Here is a 23,225-nt window from a genome sequence, read left to right as displayed (position 1 = left end):
TGGTTGTCAGTGGGATAGAATTTGAAACGGCAGAAACGAAAGTTAGGTTTCAATTGGGAGAAATCGTGGTGAAAAATATAGAATGGGAAAGATAAAGAGAGAAAAAAAAAACCTACCAGGAAATTCTTCACATGCTAGAATTGAATTGTTTCACAGTGACTTCTCAACATTTGACATCATAAATAGAATAAAAATTCAGTTGTCATTGTGCCCTGTCACATTCTGCAATAAACCTCCTACCAGAAGAGATGATTTGCTTACTCAGTTACCAGGAAATTATAACCTCATGTGGTATTTGCCTCAGAGATTGGGATCCTACACTCAAAACAAGGACAGAACTCTCAGTTAAAGAGAGGCTGAGGACTGAGCATTGATTCCATTCTTTCATTAACCTTTTTTGCTCATCACTTTTATCCCTTTCCCAAAAATTTCCCTTAAAATATCCTAGTTTTTTCTCCTGTCACCAAAGAATTAGAGTTTTTGTGGGTAAATATCCCCCACCCCTAATTTCTCTGGCCAAACTAATGATCAATGGAAACATAAAGCAATTCCTGGAAAATGAGTTGAAAGGAGAAGAAAAAGCACTTTGCACTTAAATTCTTTTTTCTTTATTTTCTGAAAGAATGCTTGTTGTGACTCTATCAGGTCTAAACTGCAGATTTTGCATTGGTTACAATTATCCAGATTTTTGTACTCCCAGTTCGCAGGATTTTTGCTTAGAAGTTTCTGGAAGGACTCAGCTCCACTTTGTAAAAATCTCTTGGTGCCCCTGCAGGCATGAGCATACAGAGTGATGCCTCAACCACTTGCATGACATTTTGTTTTAGCCTAAAGCCTTCAGTAGAAGAATAAAATTCGAGAGTTGAAGGAGGAGGTTGGAGATTGAGGATATTATTTTTAGCTAGAAAAAGTTAAAATAAGCAAGTGTGTGGTATTACGGAAGGCAGCCTCCTTTGGGTCTTATGTCCACGGCAAAGTTCACACAGTCCAACCTTCTGTCTAACTGTATGAAAACAACGTTTGTTATTTATAGGGAATTGCCTTGGGGAAACCAGCTCAGAGAGGAGAATAGATTGTTCCAAGGAAAACTGGATGGGAGTGGATGGGGCCTCTTCAAAGGTAAGAGCTTGCATTTTGTGTGTGTGTGTGTGTGTGTGTGTGTGTGTTTTGCGTGTGTGTGTGTGTGTGTGTCAGGGTAGTTGGTGGTGGGATGGCTGACGCGGGCTGTCCGAAACCACTTTGTGATTATAAATAATAAAAAAAAATTCAATCGGAAGTGCGTTCTGCCAAACTTGACAATAAACCTCCTAGCAGGGCATTGAGATTTTCTTAATCAGGGTCAGACCCACAAGCATAAGGCCAATGAGTTCAGTGGGAAAAACGACTCTTCTTCCCAGTTTTTTTTTCTTTTCCTTTTTTCTTTCATTTGGAAGGGACCCCCTCATAAACATGCAGAGCAATTTTCCAGTACATTAACCCAGGAGGGATCCTCTCTCTGTCGGCTCAAGAGACAGAAAAGTTGAGAAACAGGGTTGAGGGGAAGATGGATGGGCCTGGGATACAAGAGAGGGCAGTTTTTCCACTGTCCTGCCCTGAACACCTAGGACAAAGACTTCATTGACTGCAATGCTTGACATCAGCCTCATAAACTAGTAGTCAGGCACAAAAGGTCTGACACTTGAAAGTACAAGTCCCTGCCTTCTTTCTATTGCAGCTGCGCAGGGGGGTTGGGCCTAACAGTGGTGTCCCTTTGTCAGCCCATAGGACAAGAGGTGAAGATAAATAGTGTTGACTTTAATGTAGTCACACAATTCTACTATTTCCCCAAAGACAACATTTCCTCCCAGGCCTCCCATCATGGCCCCAGGAGATATAACTATCTTCCCTTTTGCCAGGGAGCGAGGGTAGAGTTGACCTGGGATGGCAATGAGGGTTTAGAGTGGACATGTGGCTGGCTAGAGGGAAGGAGAGTAGACAAGGGACACTCACAAGAGTCGTGGGATCTGTTCCTTGTCCTCTGTGAGGAGGTGGTATGGTCTTCATGCATTCCAGCTTGGTCACAGTGGTTTCTTTCATTTTCTTGAGATCCCTGGAAATGGTCCTAGGGCGGAAAAATCGATGCAGGAAGCAGGATTGAAAACCACGTACAATTATTTGATTTAAAAGATTTTTGAAAACCATGTTGGTATCTTTTTGATTATCACAAGGCCAGCGAGTGAAATATTTTCCTGGGAATATTTTGGTAATAAGACTAAAACAAGCACTAAAATAAGATGCAAGAATTCAAGAATTCTACCTGTTGAAGGCAGGAGCACATTAACTGTGTGGTCTGTTGCATTTGATTGTTGTTATTAGTTTTCCTTTGACTGGGAATCAGCATAGGTAGACCTTTGAATTATTTCTTCTTGTGTTAGGGAAGAAAGAATTTGAAATACAGAAGACACACCCATTTGAACTTGATGGCTTAAGGCCAAGTTCACTTGGTTGGAGAGGATCACCTTTCCTGAAGTCATCCTACATCTGCTGACTATGTGGTGCCATTAAGAGCTGTTATTTCACCCCTAAAGAGGATCATTGAAAGACAAAATGGGAGCCATCCCCAGTTATAAGCATCTGTCTCCAGTCAGACCACTCTGTCTTCAGCGTGGACTCTAAGCACCTTAGAACATCCAAGTTCTAAAGAGCTATCCAAGAGTATTTTATGTGCAGAGAAAGAAAAATGTGGTAGCTCAAATACCTACAGATCCCTTGTGTTCAAGATGAAGAAAAGTTAAGAGTTGAGATGTGAATGCCAGAGGAAAGTTCCTTTTAATCACCAACAGTGGAACTCAGATCAATCACACATTAGCTGATTTTTAACATCTGGCTGAGTTTTTCTTCTCATTCCCCCATCAAGTTTCTGAGTTTAGAGCCTCTTATTTACTACACTTCTTAGCATCATTTGAGCATACACTTGAGAAATTATTCATCCAAGTTACTTCAAAAGCTATCCTGTACAACTCTGTGACAATCTCATTTTATAGAACATTGCTTGAGGCTGAGCTTTAAAGATATCTCCATTGGTGGGAAAATACTTCAGATTTGATCCTTTCTATGAATCTTTTAAGTAAACATACTCACTCTAAAAACTAATAGCTGCAAGTTGGGAAACAAGTTTCTTGAAAATAGAGTACGTACTGACTAGCTTCTCCTTCACCTTGGTTTAACCTCTTCTTTAGGAGAATGCTGTAGCTGAGGCATTTTCTCATGAATTCAGAGTATCTGTTTTGAACTTACCATGGTTTGCTTTTGAATCATTGTGTGGCAATAATTTTGACTTATTAGCAAATGCATCATGTTCTGAAGAAGGTGGGTTTTACTAATTGCCTTTTATTTTAACTTTTGGAGTTCCTTAATTCATTATGTCCAGGATGAATTTATATTCATTTATACTTCAGCAGAGCCTTGATTGTTTCCAGAAACCTAAAAGATATCTCAGAATGCCACTCCTGCTTTCACATCCCAGGTCTGGTTTCTGGGGAAACAGCAATGTGAGCCTAATTATGTCTCTCTGCCTCCGCCTGGTCCCCTTCTCTTTCCAGAGCCTTTGTGTCCTTCACTTCTCCGGGCTCTCAGAACTTCCTCTGGGTTCTCGTCATTCTTCATCCTCTAGGCTTTAGAACATAGAGTCATTTGGCAGCTCTGAGACGTGAAGTACTGAGCTTCTTTGTAGCAGAAAAAAAAAATAACTGGATATGAGCAAACAGAAGCCCAGTTTGTAGTTGTAGGAAAGAGAAAAGTGTGGGCTATGTCTAGGGGATTTTTGTGTGATGGTGAGACATCAGCTATTGGGAAATTTACTCTGCTTTTCTGTGCCCATGTGCCTCTTCTAGCCCATTCTTTTCCAGAGGGTGCATGGCACCACAGGTTTTCAGTGCCAAGAAATGTCTAAAATTGAGAATGAACATTCTCAGCAGATCTTCTCAGAAGTAGAAAGTGACTGGACTTGATTCTCTTCTTTCCCTACTCTATCCATTTCACTAATATCCCCTGATTCAAAACACAGGAAGAACTGTCCGCCAGGGATTATCTCCCAAACCCTAAGGTTGAGAACGTCTGTCAATGTTGTCTTCTGATACTCTTCTAGCTGAAAGGGAACAAGGCAGTTGGGAAAACTCATGGGTTGGGTCCTGGGAAGACTTCATTTCTGGCCTATGCTCTCTTAATTGAACTTGGATAACCATTTCACCTCCCTCAGTTTTCTTATCTGTAAAATGGGCAAACTACACATATCTGAATGATTTTTTTTCTTTCTTTCTTGCTCCTTATGTTTTAACAGTGAGCTGTATTATATGTACTCGGGGAAAAAACAAGACAATGTTTAAGAAAACAATTGAACATTGCAAAATATAATTTCAATTTAAGGTACTGTTGGTTTCACGTCTAGAAGGTCCGTGACTTTGATCAATCATTTCCTCTAGTCTATATTTAGGCCTGTGCTGTGGAATTGGAATTGATATGTCTTTGGAGTTTTCTTAGTGCTAATTGAGGACGCATACTTCTGTAAACACATCATTAAAAACTGACTTTACAGGCAGAGACCTCTGCATGTGGATGCCCCATGGGATTCAGCAACTGGCCTAGCTTTCCTCTCTGAATCAGAGTTCAAAAATTCTTTTAAATAAACATTTGTGTTCTGGCTTGTCGAAGGTCTTACTTTCTGACAAAACTCTATTTTTATTTGCATGCTATAAAACGTTTCTTTTAGATAAAATGAGTATTTCAATCCATTTGTGCTTTTGCTGATACAGGCTGGGGGCCACATTGTGATTCTGTTGTGTGTGTTGGGAGCTGCATTGAGCCAGCAAGGCCTGCCTTTGTCTCTCACTCACTTTGTCTCCTACAGCTAGACTATTGGTGCAGATAAAAGGAAAAGATGATGTTTTTCGATCCAAAGAATGAGCAACTCTTTCTGTGCAAAGTGCAGTAGCAGGCTCCATGCCCTGGGTCCTCGTAGAACCAAGGTCATGAGAACATGATCAGAAAAAGAATGGCTATGTTGGGTTTGTCCCTCTTCTCATTGATGTTGGCACCAAGAACCTCCTGTTGAGGCCCTGTGATTGCTTATGCACCTTGACGCGCAATTCACAAGGACACGGATGAGTTGAATTAAGGAGTTAACCATTGTTTCTAGTTCTCTAGCTTTGTGTTCCCCTCCGTGATTCAACCTCATGTAATAATAACTCAGTAAACATGTCCAACTTGTTGACTTCTGAACTTGAGACTAGACACAGCTCAAACTCTATTCCTATATTTCCTTAGGAAAATTGGCTCTGCTTTCTCTTTTGTTTTCCTATTTGTAGTATTATCATAGGTTTTGTTGTCCAACTGAAAAAATTGAGCCACACCTCTGAATTTTCTTCTTTCTCTCTTGCTCCCTATGTGCTAACAGTGAGCTGGTCCCACTGAACCTTTCTTGCTTCTGTGTCCTGATTCTATCCTATTTCTGTTGCCCCATTTAGTTGAGGCTCTCAGATCTGCACGCTCAAGCTACTGCAATGTCCCCCTAAATGAGTTCCTTTTTTCATCACTTACCTAACACAGGTCTCTGTTTTAAGCACCTCTCTTCTATTTATGTTCCCATGACATGGGCCTCAACCTTGTTTTTCCACCCAGGATGAGATATCTTTTATTTCCCCTTACATTTCAACTCACATTCCTCAGCAAGCCTGCCTTGACTTCTAGAGCCCAGTGAACATTCTCCCTCTGGATACTGATTGAGCCATTAGCATTTACCATATACTGCGTTATTCTTATTTGAGAAAACACATAAAATACCCAATGCAGTCTTCCAGAAGCTGTTAGAATTAGGTACAAGATTGCATGAAGTTTATGAATCTGGCCTGGATGTTAAGTATAGAGGTAGGGAGTAATAATAATAATATTGACCCTAGTTATCGCTGGTTGAGTGCCTCTTATACACCAGGAAATGTTTTGAGCATTTTATTGTCATTGACTCATTTAATGCTGACAAAAACCCTCTGGGGTTGTTACTCAGTATTCCATTTCACAGATGTGAAAATGGAGATGCAGACAGGCTCAGTTCAATGAAGTACACGTTTTAACAGAGTTCCAACAGATTATGAAAGCCCAGTGGAAGAGATGGCTCCCATTCAGTTGAGAGAGGGATTGTGAAAGAGATTTAAAAGGAAGAAGTGGTTTGGTATTTTCCATTTAATTAATGAGAAATGCTGCATCCTTTAGTCTTATATTGTCAGTTCTATGAGTTTATATTTGTGCTTCTAACTGGATGGTAAGCTCCTTGAAGATGGGTATTGATTCTCTTCCTCTCCTCTACATGTCTAACCCAGTACTTCACATATAGCCGGTGTATGTTGATTGAAAATTAATTATCTTTTGTTGTCTTGAGCATAGAAATGCTGCATTTCTGTTTTGTTTTATTTTGTTTTCTTCACGTTTCCAATGTTTCCAATTCATGTTTCCAATATATGTTGAGTTAGTCTTTTATTCTGATTATTGCGAAATATGTTACTTAGTATATATAGTATGTATATACCAATATAATTACAATGCTAATTTTTATGCCAATGTAATTATAATAACAATAATTTTAAAAATTTTAATCTTTGTGAGATACTTTTGGACCTGGTTTTCTCCATTTATCCTAATCACAAGCATTTGCCAAGCAAGAATAAATTTGCCATAGAAGGGATTAGGCTGGTATAGGCGAGCTGAGGTGAGTTGCTAAGGATTTTCACAGAACCAGTGGTGTTCCCTAGACTTTTGCATCTTGGTAGTGTGTCCTTCCTAATGTGTCAGAGGCTTTCTCACAAGGTTGTTGATAGAATTAAATGAATAAAAAAGTAAAGCAATTAGAACAGAGCCCGGCACATAGTAGTGTTATATATGTGTTAAATATTACACCATCATCGTCTTCATCATCGTCATTATCATCACTATCACCATCATCATCATCGTTATCATCACCATCATCATCATCATCACTTGTGTCCATACATTTCTACATGTCATTGGATACCAGTGACTAAAATGATGACCATAGTTCCAGTACTGGCATCAATACCACACTTGGTTGTGTGGTATTTGTAGAGGATTTATAATAATCTTTGCAGAGCAAAGACTTTGTTGTACTTCATTAATATACAACTGGGAATCATCGCTTCTCATATATCCTGTGTGACACTCTTCTGGGGGACGGGGACTACAGTGTCCTCTGCTTGGGGATGGTATCTGTGACTCCCCACACACGCCTCCTTCCTTCACCTCCAGTTTGGCCTTTAACTAATCAGCATCCTTGATCCAAAAGTGGATTCTATTTACATGCCATTCAATAAATCCTTTTTTTCTTTTTGGTGAGGAAGATTGCCCCTGAGCTAATATCTGTTGCCGAGCTTCCTTTTTTTTTACTTGATGAAGATTGTTGTTGAGCTAACATCTGTGCCAATCTTCCTCTATTTTGTATGTGGGATGCTGCCACAGTATGGCTTGATGAGTGGTGTGTACGTCCATGCCACGAAACCCAAGCCACCAAAGCGGAGCGGGCGAACTTAACCACTACGCCACCAGGCCAGCCCTTAAACGTGTTTATTTTTAAGTTGGTTTTAAAGTTTACTAGCAAGTAATAGCTCTGACATGTCTGAAGTAAAGCTGAATTTATGGTCGACCAGCAACATTTTTACAAATCATTTGTCCTTTAATTTCAATGCAATTAAAAACTGTGCAAAAAAAGAAAGAAGTTATTGGTGATTTAATTGAAAAGCAAAGTTAAGGTAAAACATGTTTTGCTGGGATTCACTTGTCCTCTCCAAGGGCAGATGACACATATTTAAATTAAAAGAACCGATTGTTTGAATAACAGCTATGAGGCTTTCTTGTCCAGAAAGCTGCATGTTCAGAAATATTGATTTGTCTTTTTTCCCCTAAATTCTTCTGAAGTAAAAATAGTGTAAGGAGTTTTGGGTATAGATGTTTTTATCAAGGACATGATTTCAGTTGGCTTGACTTTCCTGGTCTATTTTTATTTTTAGTGAAATTTATTGCCTATCATAAAAAGAATGTGAAAAATAGAAAATTTCCGAAAATGTGTGTATGGACATCTAGCTTGCTAACACTGGATTTGTTCATTTTTTATATTTGATCAACCCTAATGGTCTAACATACAGATATACCCAATATATAACCTGCATTTAGAAGATATGCCCGCATAGTTGGTTGACTGAGTAAAAAAACAAAAGTAAAAGAGTAAAAAATGATATTTAACAGATTTTCTTTTTTTGTTTTCCAAAGATCCCTCACTTCCATTTTCAAGCCATACTTTAAAAATTCCTAAACGTTCTTTGAGGCTTACAAAGAAGTAAAATAAAAATCAGTGTGAGGGGCAACAGGAGTTTTCCTATTCCATCGTTTATTACATAATTTTAGTTAAAACTCAGAAAAAGGGCGAAGCAATATAACATCGGGATAAAGTTTAAAATTATTAAATACATTTTGTTTTTTAATTCATTGTCTTTACTTTTCTCACATTGCTGTTAACTGAGGTTTGGGAATCCTTGAAATACGGAAGGTCCCTTTAGTGCTTTCTTAAACAAGACTGTCTTTGGAATGCAAAGGAAACTCTAGGTGACTTTGATGGGAAATTCTGACTGTATGCTATTCTTTCCTTAAAAATGGTGGTGATGGTTTCATAAATAAAGGTAATTATCAAGCTATCTTATGAATTAATTGGTATAATTAATTCATTGGTTATTTATAATTTCAATCAATATGTGATCAAATCTTACATGACAGCACAGGAAAATCATAAACAAGATCTACAGCAAGTAGAACAGTTCATTAAAACACAGATTCAATAGTAGGTTTGAAAGTGGATTAGAATATCTTAACAATCAAATTTGTTCCTGTTTGAAATCTTAAAATATACATTTTTCTAGTTATTTAAAAAATTTTTAAGTACTCAATGCAGAAATTTTATAATTTGGAAAGAATGTGAAGAGGATTACTTTCTTATGATATAGCCTCCCTAGGGTAACCTTGGTTAGGATTAGACTTTATTTCCTTGTAGATGGTGTGTAGAGGTGACATGCAAAATATTTAACCATCACTTCTGCACAGGCATTAACCAATAGGAAGCATTGCTAATGTAAATAGTTGATCTGGGGAACCATTGTTTTACTGGATAGTATCTCCGTTGTGTGCATACAAATATATGTCCATAAGTAACGTACACATCTATAAGTTTGTATACTAGTTTTAATGCATACACACAAGGTATACAATCTTATAAATGTATACATTTTGAACACAATAATTGCAATGTTGATGTTTGGACTATCCTAACTATTGTTTATCTCTGATTAATTTGTGAAAAACTGGAAGAGTTGCTAGGCAAATTCAAAATGTAAATTTGATTGTTGGGAGAGGATGAATTTTTAAACTACTTAGCAAACACCTTCAAAGCACCTGTCTATTAGCAACGACTATCTGAAGCATAAATCATTCTTAGCAAGATCATGGGGAAACTAAAGGAAGAACTTCTTCAGGGCAATATTTTCTTATCGTTGACAGAGTTACAGCATAGAATTTAAAATAATCTGCATGGCTTTTTTTTTTTTTTTTTCCTGAGGAAAATTAGCCCTGAGCTAACATCGACTGCCAATCTTCCTCGTCTTTTGCTGAGGAAGACTGGCCCTGGGTTAACATCTGTGCCCATCTTCCTCTACTTTATATGTGGGACACCTGCCACAGCATAGCTTGATGAGCAGTGCTGGATCTGCGCCTGGGATCCGAACCAGTGAACCCCGGACTGCCAAAGTGGAGTGCGCAAACTTAACCACTGTGCCACCAGGCTGGCCCCTCTGTGTGGCTTTTTAAGATATTTGTTTGCACTTTTCACCAATTAATTTTTTTAGCACCATCCCTCAGCAGTTAACCCTAAGAAGTAAATACTTTACTAAAATTTCATTTGATTATCCAACTTTATTGTTTGAAAACAAATTGAGCATATCTAGAAGGAATTTCACGAACTTTTCTTTTAAGAAGCAAAATTATATTCTGGATATATTGCACTTGTGTCAGTACTAAATAACGGTGGAAGGTTTACAGATTCTCAATGTGGAATTAAGTTCACCTTGAAGCTCCTGTATTAGGACATCCTCCTCCAAATGAATAATCGTTAACTTGTAAATCCATGAGGAAGCCTTAAAGAAGTATTTTTAAGACATTGGGAGAAAGGGGAGGAGCTCCAGGTTCCTGCTTATAACTCCAAAGAGTTAATCTCGGGAAATCAGAAATGATTCCTGTAAGGTATATGTGAGCTTATGCCGAGAGTTGCTTCTTTGATGTTGGGGTAACCAGTGTGTTCACTTGATTCTGAAGCAGGATTTCTTTGTCATAACACATCTATCTACACTGTTTGCTTATTACAAAAAGTACACATGCCCGAGCAGTCATTAAGGTGTGAAAGCCTAATAAAGAATTAACTGAAAATTAGATTTTAACACAAATACACATCCATCACACATGGTAACAGATCACAGAGTGCGTTACAGAATTTCTCATTTCATGTGAAGGTGCTCCGAGAACACACACTTTGGCATCTATTCGCACCCCAAAATGTCCTGTATCAGGGAATTCACTCCATCAGAGACGAGCGATTTCTATCCTCATTTGTGTTTGAAACATGAAAACAACATAACAGCTGCATGCCGCATTGAATAAGGAAGATACACATGCATTTAAATCACTTATATCTTACTTTTTTATGATGCAATTGTGAATTATGTTCTTTCTGCATCTGTAATTAGAGGGCAGAACAGATGGCGAAGGCTTCGTTTAAAGTGATGTGTCCATTAAAATAACCTATGCTGCCAAATGATCGTTCACTATAACAGGGTATTCATTCACCATGGCAGGCACTTTGCTGTACTGAAATATGCTGCAAAGGCCCCTGGACTATACATGACGCTTATTATTTTTAAGGGCTTTCCAATAAAAGGGTTCACTGTAGCACGGCTAGCTTTGTACCTCATTTATCTTCCGAGCATATGTTTTACTATATTGTTCTAATTAAAAAGTGACCTTGTATATAATGATCAGAACTCAGTGCTGAAATTGATTCATCTAGGAGCTGGGGATATGAGAAGACAGTTCAGGCCATATTAATCTGGGCAATGAGGTGGGGTTGGGGGCAGTGGCTTTGGGGTAGAAAATCTTTTTCCAAGATCATAGTGCAAAGTGTTTAGAAGATTCCATTCATCTCTGGGACACATTACGTCTTCATTGCACATTATTTAGAGAAAGTTTTGGAGGAGAAAAACAAAACAACAAAAACAAAGGGATAAAAAAGTCATCGTAAAATTTGGTTCAAAGATGCTCCTGTAAAATTTAGTTATTTTACATTTGATCAAAGCACACTAACTTCTGTGTTGTTCAAAGCTGTCAAAGATACATTTAGTTTTGCTTTGCTTGGTCAAGACACGTTGAAACTTTTTGGCATATCGGATTCTGTCAGCTATAATAATAAATCTTGTTGAACTTTCATTTTTACCAATTTCTGAGGACAAAGAGCTTTCAAATGTCATTTCATAGAATGCCCAGAACTCTGCAAAATAGTTATTATCATTTCCACACGACGAAGGAGAAAACAGTTTGAGAGAGACTAGGAGAGTAGCTCTACTCATCCAGCTGGGAAAGACATTTAAAAATAAAACATTGAAAACAGGGGAAGAAAACATAAATGACTTCTTCATGTAATTTCTGGAGAAAGGATTTTCTAAGTCAAAGCTGGTGAAAAAAATCAAAAGCTCATGTTAAAAATTCCACAAACAAAATTAAAATGCAAACACTTGGCTAGAAAAAAAATTTGTAACTGATTTGAAAGGAAAAGTGTTGTCCTTCATATGTGAAGAACTCATACAAATCAATAAGAAAAATAGTGAGACTCCCAATATGAAAATGCTACAAGGGCAGAGCATTTAGTTTACAGGAGGAAATACAAATCAATAATTAAAATAATAAATGTATTCAACTTTATTTGTAATGAAACTATTTTAAAATAAATAACAAAAAGTACTATTTTCAACTAAAACACTAAGAACCATTTTCAAAATGTTCCTACCCACTTCTAACGAAGATTGAGTAACAAGGCCGCTGTGATGAAGAGAACATAAGTCAGAATTATCTTTCTGAAAAGTATTTGAACAATTCATATTAGGAACATTTAAAAATTGTGTGCATTTAATGCATTAATTCTACTTTTACAAGTCAGTACTAAGTAAGCAAGCACAAACGTGGACAAGACTTTGTGCACTTGGATATTAATGATAGTGTTTTAGTTATTGAATTTAAAAAAACTTGAAAATCACCTAAATACCAACACCCGGGGAATAGTTTGAAAAATTTTGATATCTTCGTATAATGTCCAAATACTTCAGCAATAAGAATAATGTTCTTAAAATTTGGGTTCTGGTTGTATTTAAGGAGGAAATCTTGCATACATAGGCATATTCCAAAATTCATTCTGAAAATTCATTTCTAGCAAACTGGATTCCATCTTTCAGGCAGTTTTCTCTTAAATTTTGGTTAATCAATGGGGGATTGTCAAAGTTTGGCAGTTTTTCTGCACCAGCCTTCTTTGTGAGTAGTTAATGGTCTGTAAACACCATTTAAATGCACCAAGGGAGTTCACCATTTAGAAGAATTCTCTAGGGAGCCCTTTTGAAGACGGAAAAGTCTTCAGATAATACGAATACTCACCCCTAAACAATTTTTTATTGACTTTAAAATTTATTTTAAAATCCTTTAGGTGGAGCTTTCAGTCATCATAAAAGTATTTTTATTTCTCAAAAAAATCACTCCCATCATACCCGAGTAAATGTTTCCCCACCTTCTTTAGTAAACTTGAATTTGGCATTGTAATGAGAGGATGCACTATGGATGTGGAGAAATTCTGAAGGACAGCTTGCTCTTCAGATTCTTTGAATAGATATTTGTGGAATCCCATAAATATTCTTCCAACCTTTTGATGAGCATTGTCAACGTAGTGTGGGGCTGTGGGGTGAAGTAGTAAGCACAGGTTAAATTAAGCATCTCTGCCTGGGCCTGGCATTCTTTCGGGAAGAATTTAGAAATATCTATGGGCTCTACACTCCTGTGGAAACACTGGAAAGTCACCACTACCCTCTGTCACTGGGAGTAAGGAAACTGAGCTTCCTTCTTAGAGTTCCTACGTCACTCTCATGTAATCTCCCAATGTCCCGGAATGTCCCACTGTGGACTAAGGTTGTAATTAACACCAGGCTCACAGGAAAGTCATGAGGATTAAGGAGATGGTAATACTGAAATGATTTTCAATCTTGCACAGGGAATTCAAGCAATTATCACATTGTATATATTTTGATTGCTTTTGTCAGACTCCATTCTGGGTTGTAGAATTTTACAGAGCACGTGTGAGTCCAAATTCACCTTTTCTTCCCCAAAGCTTCCTCCAGACACTGGCATAGAGTCCATACTCCCTTGTTTCATAAATATATGTTTTCTTCTCTTTCACTTGACTACACGTAAAGTAGTAATTTCTGACTGGAGCGGTATTATATTTTAAACTCTTTGAAGAACGCCCATATATCCCAAGGATGAATTGTTCTGCCTGTGCTTCTGTTATTTTTACTCATCAGCATCTTTTGCGACATCATTAACTACTTCACACAAGGCCCCGAACAAAATTTAAAGATACTTTACTTGCCCATTAAGATCTTAGACTCTGGTTTCTTCATGACACAATGTGATTAATCAATAATGAAGAGATTAAGTATTTAGCATTCACGATTCAGACTTTTCACAAATGTAAAAATATTCCAGACATATTCTTTATTGATTTAAAATGGAATCAGGACATCAAAAGAGTACAGACTAATATAAAATAAAGAATAGCTGATCATACGTTAAAATATGGTTGCCAAACATACTAGGAGAAAATGGTTCTTTTGTGTGTTTTTTATTATTATGAAAACTCAGTTTTAAAATATCAATATTTTATGCTTTAATTTTTGATCTCTGACCAAGCTATTTGTCATTGTTGCAGTGGTGTTCTGCAGCCACTACTTATACGCTTTTTCATTATAAAATGGGTCTGTGGTGATCATTTTTTTTCACTGTGTGTGTCTATCTTTCTAGGTCAAGACTTTCAGTTTTTACTTCTCCAAAGGTCACATCTATAATAATTGTGTTACCCTAACTGCCAGTGGCCATTTCTCAATTATCCTAGCTCAAGTCTTTGTGGTTTCCAGAATGAATATGCTTCCCATCTCTTCCCATACACAGATGTTTGCTGAATGAATGTCTGTGGTTTGTTTTCTCTGCCCCAGAAAATTAGGAGGCCATAGATCAGAGGAGAAAATGCTAATTCGAAGGCTGGGCATGCTATGGTTGAAGTTTTGTCAGCCTGGTGAGGAGGTTTAGAATTCCATGGTTTGTTCAAGGGATTTCTTGGGCCTACATAGGCTTCAGTTCATTAAGATTAATTCAAGAAGCTTTGCAGCTTTACCAATCTGCCCACCCAGGTAAGCTGTGTGTGTGTGTGCGTGTGTCTGTGTGTCTGTGTGTTAGTCTGTACTCGCTCACTAAGACCTTGAGCATTGTTAATTCTGATTGTGAGTGAAGATAATGACTGACATGTTCTCACAGAGGACAGTTTTTAGGTCTTGAAGAGACCTGTTGGGATAAACAATTCGAGATAATAGCATCAGGGCAGGACAAAAGCAACATCATTGTGAAAATGCCTTCAACTGAAACATTCTGATGGAACTAGGCATGAACAACAGACACAAACTGCCTAATGTGGTATGTAAAGATAGCAATAATCCTTAATGGCAACTGTAAAATGAAGCATTATGTTAGCCAGCAGAAAGGAAAATGCAAATTGATTCTCTTTTTGTTTGGGTGTAAGTGCTTATCAAGGTTAGTAGGTATTCAAGGTCTGTGACACCAGGATAATTTGTTTTATTATAATATGTGGAAAAGGAGAATGCTTGGGGCTTTCTGAGTGACTCAGATGGCCAGAAAAAACCCTATAGTCTGGGCTCTTAACAATCTCATCTCAACAGATCTCCTACTCTCTCTGATAGGGAGGAACTAAGTTCAGAACAGAAACATTTTAAAAAATGAGATGATAGAATTAATAGCTATAATGGATGATAGCTAGTAATATTTTGTTCCTTGGTGAGATCATAGAATTGAAACTTGCATTTTGACTTAAAGTGTTTTACAGTTGCCTTTTAGGCAAAGGTTTTCCAAGTTCTTTATCTCAGGCTCCCAGACGCTAGCAAGATAGTCACTGTTGACTCTCCCCAATCACAGAGGTTCATTGGCAGAGATGAAGACTTATGTGACTCAGTTTGGCTTGAATCAAAACCATACCTGACCCAATCACCAGGTCTCTATCTATACCAAATCTGAAGTCTATAGGGCCCCTTTATTCTGGTCTTGTCACCACCCTGAAGGGACAACTTAATCTTTGGATGCTGTCACATAGTGACACCTATTGTTCAATGAAGCAATTTTTGGTGATGCCTCAGTGCATCTTTACCTGGTTGGTAGCTCAGGAAAAGGGAAGGAGAGAGGGCAGAAGGAATCATACTGATGTGCAAACCTTTTCATTTGAAAGACTCAGCTACAGTGAAACCTACTGAATGTCTTCCCAAAGTACGTTATCTCTAACGACAAGGCTGATTCAAGGAGATCTTGGCAATGGTAAATATGGCTGCTCGGAATTCCTTTCAGCTGCTAAGTAGATGCAAAATGCAACTGGTCATCCTTAAACACATTAATGAAACAGATAAAGCCAACTCCATATAAGTGGGCTTCAACACAGAAATGGATCCATCTCTCTAATTCTTAAATAGGATTTTGGTATTTGGATCTTCCTTCCAGTAGGTTTCTGTGTGGTATAATCTTAATGAAAAAACTGAGCCTTTTATAGGTGCATTGTTGAATGATGGGAATAACTGATCAGTTACTACTCTGGGGAATTGTATGAGTGAAATACCAAAAATGTGTAAGACACAGTCACTTTCCTCAGGGAACTTGTGATTGAATTTTCAGCCTGATGTCTGCTGGCCTCTCACGCTATTGCTCTGAAAATAAATGGAACATTTTTCTTTTTTCTTGGGAATAGATCATTATCTGTCCAGGGAAAATCAACAAGAAGATTTACACTAATTAAGAATAATAAAATATTATTATTATTGAACTATAATGAACTATATGAACTATATAACTATATAATATAAAACATTATTATTATTGAACAAAATGAACTATATTAGTGGTTTCTTTGGTTTGTGATCAGCAGAAAATAACTTGAGCTAGCTTACTAAAAAAGGATATCCGTTGGGAGGCTATTGAAGTTGTCATGAAAGGACTGAATCAAGTGGTCTCAGAAAGCGTGGAAACACATCAGTGTTGAGGTCCTGGGACCTCAAATAGCAGTTGCTTCTGGGCCTTCCCTCTTGAGACCTACCTTTAGTTGACTCAGCTCCCAGTAATTCTCTGTTAAAGTGAAAAAGCTCATGTAAGAAAGAACCTCATTGGACCAACTTAGGCTGGGGGTCTGATAATGCTGCAAACAGTGGTGAGGAGAGCAGGATTGTAAAACACACACATGGCCACTGAGGGACCTTCGTGGAGTAGGGAGAAGTGCAAAGGAAGAGAAAAGCCTGAGTTGGACAGACACCCCCCAAATATGTGAATTACAATGGTAAAATAAGGAAGGTTCTTGTTTTCTACAGATGCTGATCCCAACTGAGAGAAACAAATGCTAGTAGAGTGAAAGTTTCAGAATGGTGTAGAATTTACATTTATAGAACTAAATGATTTGGAACAATATGGCAGAGTTTGGACCATGACTGCCCAGCTTCGTTTTCATTACTGTTTTCTTTCTCAGGTTGTTGTTTCCCTCTTCCCTGGTCAGGCTACCAACGACTCCACATGTGGCCAAATGGATCAGAATTATTTTCATGACCAAGTGATACCATGGGTTCAGAAGAGGAAGTGATCTTGACTCTAGGATGAACTCCAAACACCATAGCATGGTCCCTGAGCCTTTGATAGTCTGACTTTCTTCCAGTTTTTCAGCCCCGTCTCAGGTCACACTATTCCCTCGACATGTAGGGTAGGCAAATTCCCAGTCACACATAGCACTTCTTGTAGTTCCTTGAACATGTAGCATGTTCTCTATGCTGCTTCCCCTTTGCTTATGTCATTTTCCTTGACCTGGAATGCAACACCTCCTCTCTATCTGGATACTGGCCCTTTAGAGTACTTAGCAGGCTTCAAATATCACCTCCTCTGGGAAGGCCTCTCTGTCCCAGCATCAACCAAGTGCTTGGCTCATAGTGGTCTCTCTCCAGTCCCTAGAACTTGTGCTTCCAAAGATGAGGAATATATATTTTTTTCACTTTTGTCTTCTGCCGTATCTAGAAATGCCGTTTGAAAGAATGAAGGCGGTAGAGTAAGTGGGAATACAAACTTGAGGCCTCCAGCATGCCTCTTCCTTTTCGCTGCTTCCCAGAGCATTGTGGCTGTCACCCAGACCTTCCCCTTGCAGCCTATAGGTGGCAATGAGAGTTTTCTCTCTCAAGCTTTTCTTTTCTTCAGGTCTGATGGTAATGACAGATCATTCAGAAGCATGCTGTGTTTGGAATGAAACCAACACAGCAACAGTGTTATATACACTTCAGTCCCTATCAATCTTGACAGGATTTTTATATGGGGATTTTATGACGAAAGGCTTCATATCCCATCACACCTTCCGTGAGCCATCCACTCCCAGGGGAATATTTGTCTACAATTGCAGGAAAAAAAAAGCCAAGAAAATCTGCAATATATCGCTGTTTCCCAAGGTAAGCAGCCTCCATTGTTCCCGTTATTGGCTACACAGACCCACATGCTATTTGGGTACATGATATATATCCAACATATACATTCTGTATATTCACATATTCCTTTACACAAATTGTACAAGCATATGCATGTATACGGCAACCTTTCCTGGACATACAGTGGTAAATCACACACACTTATACACACAAACACACAAAAAAAAGGAAAGGAAAAAATATTACTGTTTTCACTCCCTTACAGATAAGCATCATTTGTATGTCAGAAGTAGGGAGGGTGGTGGGGGGGCATAGACTTTTAAATGAGGTGAGATATAGGTCTTTCTAAATGTTTTGCATCTTTCATCTTTCCTGTGTCCACTTTGCTAAGTCTGTTTACTAATAGTCAAGGCCAGCGTGCTAATTTGCCTAATTTGGAATTGGAGAGAATGTGGATTGATTTTTAACTTCTCTCAGAATACAGAGGAAGGGCCATCTGTTAGGATTAACTGGGTGTGTAAATCCCTTTTGACTCATCTTCTCTGACAATGGGGTGGAAGAGTAGTAACTGGTCAACCACAGCGTTCTCTCTATTCACAGTAAGAAATATACTTTCCCTCCGAGAAGTCCATCAGTTAATATTAACAAGGAGAAAGAGAAAGAATAACCTGGCAGGAAGCTCTGAATTTCCCCCAGACTCGAGTCAAGAGATCATCAAGGAAGGAGTCTAGCTGTAAAGTACACCTCTCTTCCTCCGATGGGAGTGACAACCGGGGTGACTGGAATCAGAGGGCAGCCTGCTCTCCTTTGGCAAACAAACACCCACTCTGGTAAGTGCCTTTTAATGTGCATCAAGTCTATGTCTAGGAAAAGGATGCACAGTTGGCAAGTACAGAGCTGTAAGGGGATAGCTTTGACATGCTGATAAAGCTTCTCGGTTTACTTTGGACTTGACTTTATCATTTACTGAAGGATATTATTAGTGTGGAGACGATAGCCATTCTCTGACTTCTCGAACGAAAGCCAGTGAAATGTATATGAACAAAAGGTCTGTTATGGGGAATCCTACCCTGTTTGCTCAGTGACTTTGGGATCCTAATCATACAACTTCACAGAGATAAGGCCTGGAGCAGAGAAAAAGAGCCCACCCAGTTAGGGGCCCCCAGGAAGATGAGTGAAAGTCAGTGGCGTTAAAAATGGAAGCTCCTCCAACTCTGAGCATGTGTGTAGTTTTCCCTTATTGCAAATTTGATATTATAAAAATAGATTTGCTCTTTGGAGCCAGATGGCACGCAGTACTTCTGAAGTTAAATCCAGCCTTATGACAATGGCCATCGCCAAAAGGAACTACTTGACTGTGATGCCAAACTATTCAGCGCTTTATGAGTCATTTTCATCAAGCAAGCACTTCTGAACCTCTTTGGGTACAAACACACATACATGCCCATTGACCACAATATAACTGTTGCTTTGGTGCGGTATCTTTTTTGTTGTTGTGTTTTTGTTATTTGTTTTTATCTTCCTTATTCTTGTTTGAAAAAAATAATAATTAAGAGCACATACCTTGGTACTGATTGTCAATTAGCTTGTTGCCTTACAACATGATTTTACTGCTCATTTTCAGATGGTCTCATTGATTGATTGATTGATGCATCCACTCCTTTAGCAAAGTCTGCAGTTGCATACAAGCAAGATCATAGGATCGGAAGTCAAAAGATGCATGTTGGGCCCATCAAGACATGATTTTTTGAAGTCAAGTCATCCTGGGAAATCCTTTACAGTTTTCTTGGCTTTAGCTTTCGTAGCTTATATGGAAGATAGTAATAGTAATTGTCGCAAAAAACGTCATTTGTAAAAGCATTTTGTATACCAGAAAACATTATGCAAAGACTTTTTGTTCTCAAAGGCTAGGACTATGACTAGAATATTGTATAAGTGAATAAGCATATTTTAAGCATCTATCTATGTCCAGAAATTTGTGGGGAGTTTTGTAGATAAAAAGACTAATCTGACAGAGATTCTGTACTCAAGAAGGTTAAAGCCTATGAGAAGAAAATAATTCAGTCACAGAGAAGGCACAAATTTAGTCTTAGAATTTTCTTAAAATTTTATATAAAGTAATATATTTGCCAGACAAAGCCATCAACATTGTGATTCTCTGTGAGCTTCAGCCTGACTTTGTGATAACCCATGTTTAAAGATAATATTGGTTATTTTAAGATATACTCCTCTAAACATAATAAATTATTCACTTTTATTTAACAAGCAGTGTTCAGCTTGTTAAGTAATTTCCTAAATTCATGGCAGTTTGGAAACTTAATGAGGTACACTGACTCTAGGCTACTTTTCTCTGTATTTTTAGAAACCAAAATAACTTTCAATAATAATTGGAAATATTCATCTTTTCTTGTTAAGAACAAGTATTTGGTTGTTCAAGCAAAATTTTCAAATGTAGGCTTGTCAAAAAAGGGTACTTAAACGTTGACTATTCTACTTCGGTTATGTGATTTAAGAAAGTAACCTTTTAAAATTCAGTTTCCTCATGTGTAAAATGGGATAACAATTCCCCATTTTGAAGATGAAACATAAAAATATGTGTGGAACACCTGTATTAATTAGATGCGGGTTAGGTTTTGGTAATAAAGACACCCTGGAAGATAGCAGCTTGAAAAACAGAAGTTTCTTCCTTTCTAATGTAGCCACTAGGGTGGCTGTTACAATGGCTGCTCAGTGGTGCAAGGGCCCAGTAAGGGTCCATCATGGATTGTAATAACTCCACTTCCACTGTGGCTGCCAGCAGGATAGGAAGACCAGCTAGACTAGGGACCACTACTTAGTGACTTGACGGACTGGTCAAGGGCATCAGGGCATCCAGGGACCTCTATCTGCCCCATTGCCACAAGGATCCTCAGAGAAATGATCACCTGCAGTCTTGGGTAACATCTCATGGCCCTGTGGGACTCTGTGGGGCTCCCCACATCTCATCTCTCAGGATACTTATTGCGTTTTCCTCATAGTAACAATCATAATTTGGATCATTTTTAGTGACTTTTCTCCTGTGAAAGCATACTGTGCAACAAAGGGGGCCTTACAATGTTGTGAAACTCAGGCTTAAATATGTGTGGGGTGTGTACATGCTCGCATGTGAGTGTATAAGTATTGATGTGTGTGTGTGTGTGTGAAGTGATTCATTTAAGTACATAAAAGGGGGCAGCGATATGGGAGGTCTTTTGCATAGGCATCGGGAATCAGAGGCTGCTGGAGGATTCTCAAAGAGCATCTTTAGCCCAATGGGATTTTATGAACCAAGTGTTGCCACTGCTCTTTTAGAGCTGGGCATCCATCAACTCGGGGTCTATGGTGTTGCAGTGAAGGGCTCTCATTTCCCCCAGAGGCCGTGGGACTTCCCAGATCTGAGTGGGTGTTACAGATGGTGCTGCAGGTAAGTGTCAGATGGGGAACCAGCATGTGTCCTTGTCACCTTCCTTTCCCCAGAAGCCACTTCCCTGAGTCTCTCCATGCTGCCAGCCGAGGCTCAGGTGCCTGGCTCTCCGCCCTGCTCCTGGAGTTCTCTTTGACATTGCAGCTTGTGCACACTGCCCCGTGGAGTGTGAGGAATCACAGGCAACAGAGGCCGTTGGAAGTGCCACTAAACAGCAATTCTGGTCTTGCCTCTCATTTGCATCTCTCCTCTCTTCTGCTTCCCTTGTAGCTGAAGAGCTGCAAAGTGTCACACTGTGATGTCTCAGGCAGCTGTTGGACCCAAAGACAGTGGAACCATGGGCTATTGTCCCCAGCATAGTCAGTGGAAATTGAACCTGTCTTTGGAGAGTTTGGTTTTATTCATACTGGATTTGAGAAAACACTGACTTGACAATGTCCAAGTAGTTGAAATTGCACAGAGAAAACCTGGAGCAAGATCAAATCTAGGGATGTGGATAGAGCCTTGCTGAAGCTCAGAGAGTTGTGGGGCCACTTCTAATGTTTTTGAGGCAATTGGCATGTTAAAAAAATAAAGAAAACAGGCTTAGAAAATTTGTGACATATTTAACATTTTTACATTTATCAAGGTAACACCTTCAGTACACACAAACGATCCAACTGTGTCTTTTTTTAATCAAGAAGAGTTTCTAAAATATATTTGTGCATAGAGAATTAAGTAGGAGGGTTTTATAATAGGGTGTATGTAGGGTGAGCATTCCTCTGACTCTGCCTAGGACAGTCCTGGGTTGCATGCATTGTCCCAACATAATTATTGATAGCACTCAAAGAGTGTCCCACTTTGAATGATAAACTGGTCAACTTAGGAATATGTTTACAGCTGTATGCTGGGTGCCTTCTTTCCACACTCTCCAGTGGCTCAGTAACTCTAGGTAGATCCCATTTAGAGAAACATCAAAAGTCTCAGTTGGAGGCACTTTGGCAAGGGGCCTTGGGAAAGAATATGGGAGTCATCTCCATAGAAGTGGCACCGGAAGCTGAGGTGGTGAAGGGTGGGAGGTCCTGGACCAGTTAGTTCTCCGGCATGAATGATGAGACCCTCATAAAGCCCTACATTTTTTTTGGATTCGGTATTTTCTATACCATGGCCCCATATATTATCTCAGTTGGCCCCTTGACACTGTTATCAGGTGGGCACTACCTGTATTAGTATCCTTGTTTTAACCTTGTTGATAAAAGATGAGAGGAATGGGAAATATTCAGGTGCACCTCAACAGTCAGAAGCAGAACAGGATCCAGACTGAAAGTCCTTAAACTTGAATCCAGTGTTTCCCCGCTCAGTGCACAGAGGGGACGTTATCCAATGCTTAACTTCTTCAAGTTGTTAACGTTTTGAAAACGTTATGATCTATAGTGTCCCTTGTGACAAGTGACATTACCAGAGACACACTTGAACTACTGGGCCCTGTTGAGCCAAGTTTCCATCCAGCTTCTGCCATTTCCTATGATCACGTGCAAATCTCTCTTATAGGATCTCTCTGAACCTTTCTTTCATCGCTTGCATTGTGTGAAAAAATAATTGTGCCTACTTCAGCGGTCTGGTTGTATTAAACGAGATTCATGTAATATGCCTCAGGCCTCTTATGCAGGAGGCACCAAATAAACCACTTCTTCTTTAAAGTGGGTGTAAAACACTTATGTTTTTAGTACATCTTTAAGTTCCAGTTCCGATTTCTAGGCCAGACGCATGACACTTGAGGCTATTTCAGATTTTTGTAAGTCCCTTCTAACATTAGGGACCCAGTTAAACCAGCAGTTGAATTTGCCGGCAGATAATAATGCATGGGTTCCACCCCTGCTCCTTATAAATACTGAATAAATCCGAAATTCTCC

General features: G+C 38.8%; 1 long non-coding RNA gene across 1 annotated transcript; it reads left to right on the top strand.

Annotated features, from left to right (window-relative positions):
- The first annotated feature begins 269 nt into the window (after window positions 1-269).
- Window positions 270-20,156, top strand: LOC123283434 (uncharacterized). The gene is made up of 5 exons (XR_006524091.2): window positions 270-486; window positions 1,034-1,119; window positions 16,958-17,915; window positions 18,492-18,721; window positions 19,516-20,156. It is a non-coding gene; the product is annotated as an uncharacterized lncRNA (long non-coding RNA).
- Window positions 20,157-23,225: the final 3,069 nt, after the last annotated feature.

The sequence above is a fragment of the Equus asinus genome, chromosome 2 (genome assembly GCF_041296235.1).
Source record: "Equus asinus isolate D_3611 breed Donkey chromosome 2, EquAss-T2T_v2, whole genome shotgun sequence".
Taxonomy (NCBI): Eukaryota; Metazoa; Chordata; class Mammalia; order Perissodactyla; family Equidae; genus Equus; species Equus asinus.
The sequence above is the reverse complement of the archived record's forward strand: the minus strand, read 5'-3'. Positions and strand labels throughout refer to the sequence as shown.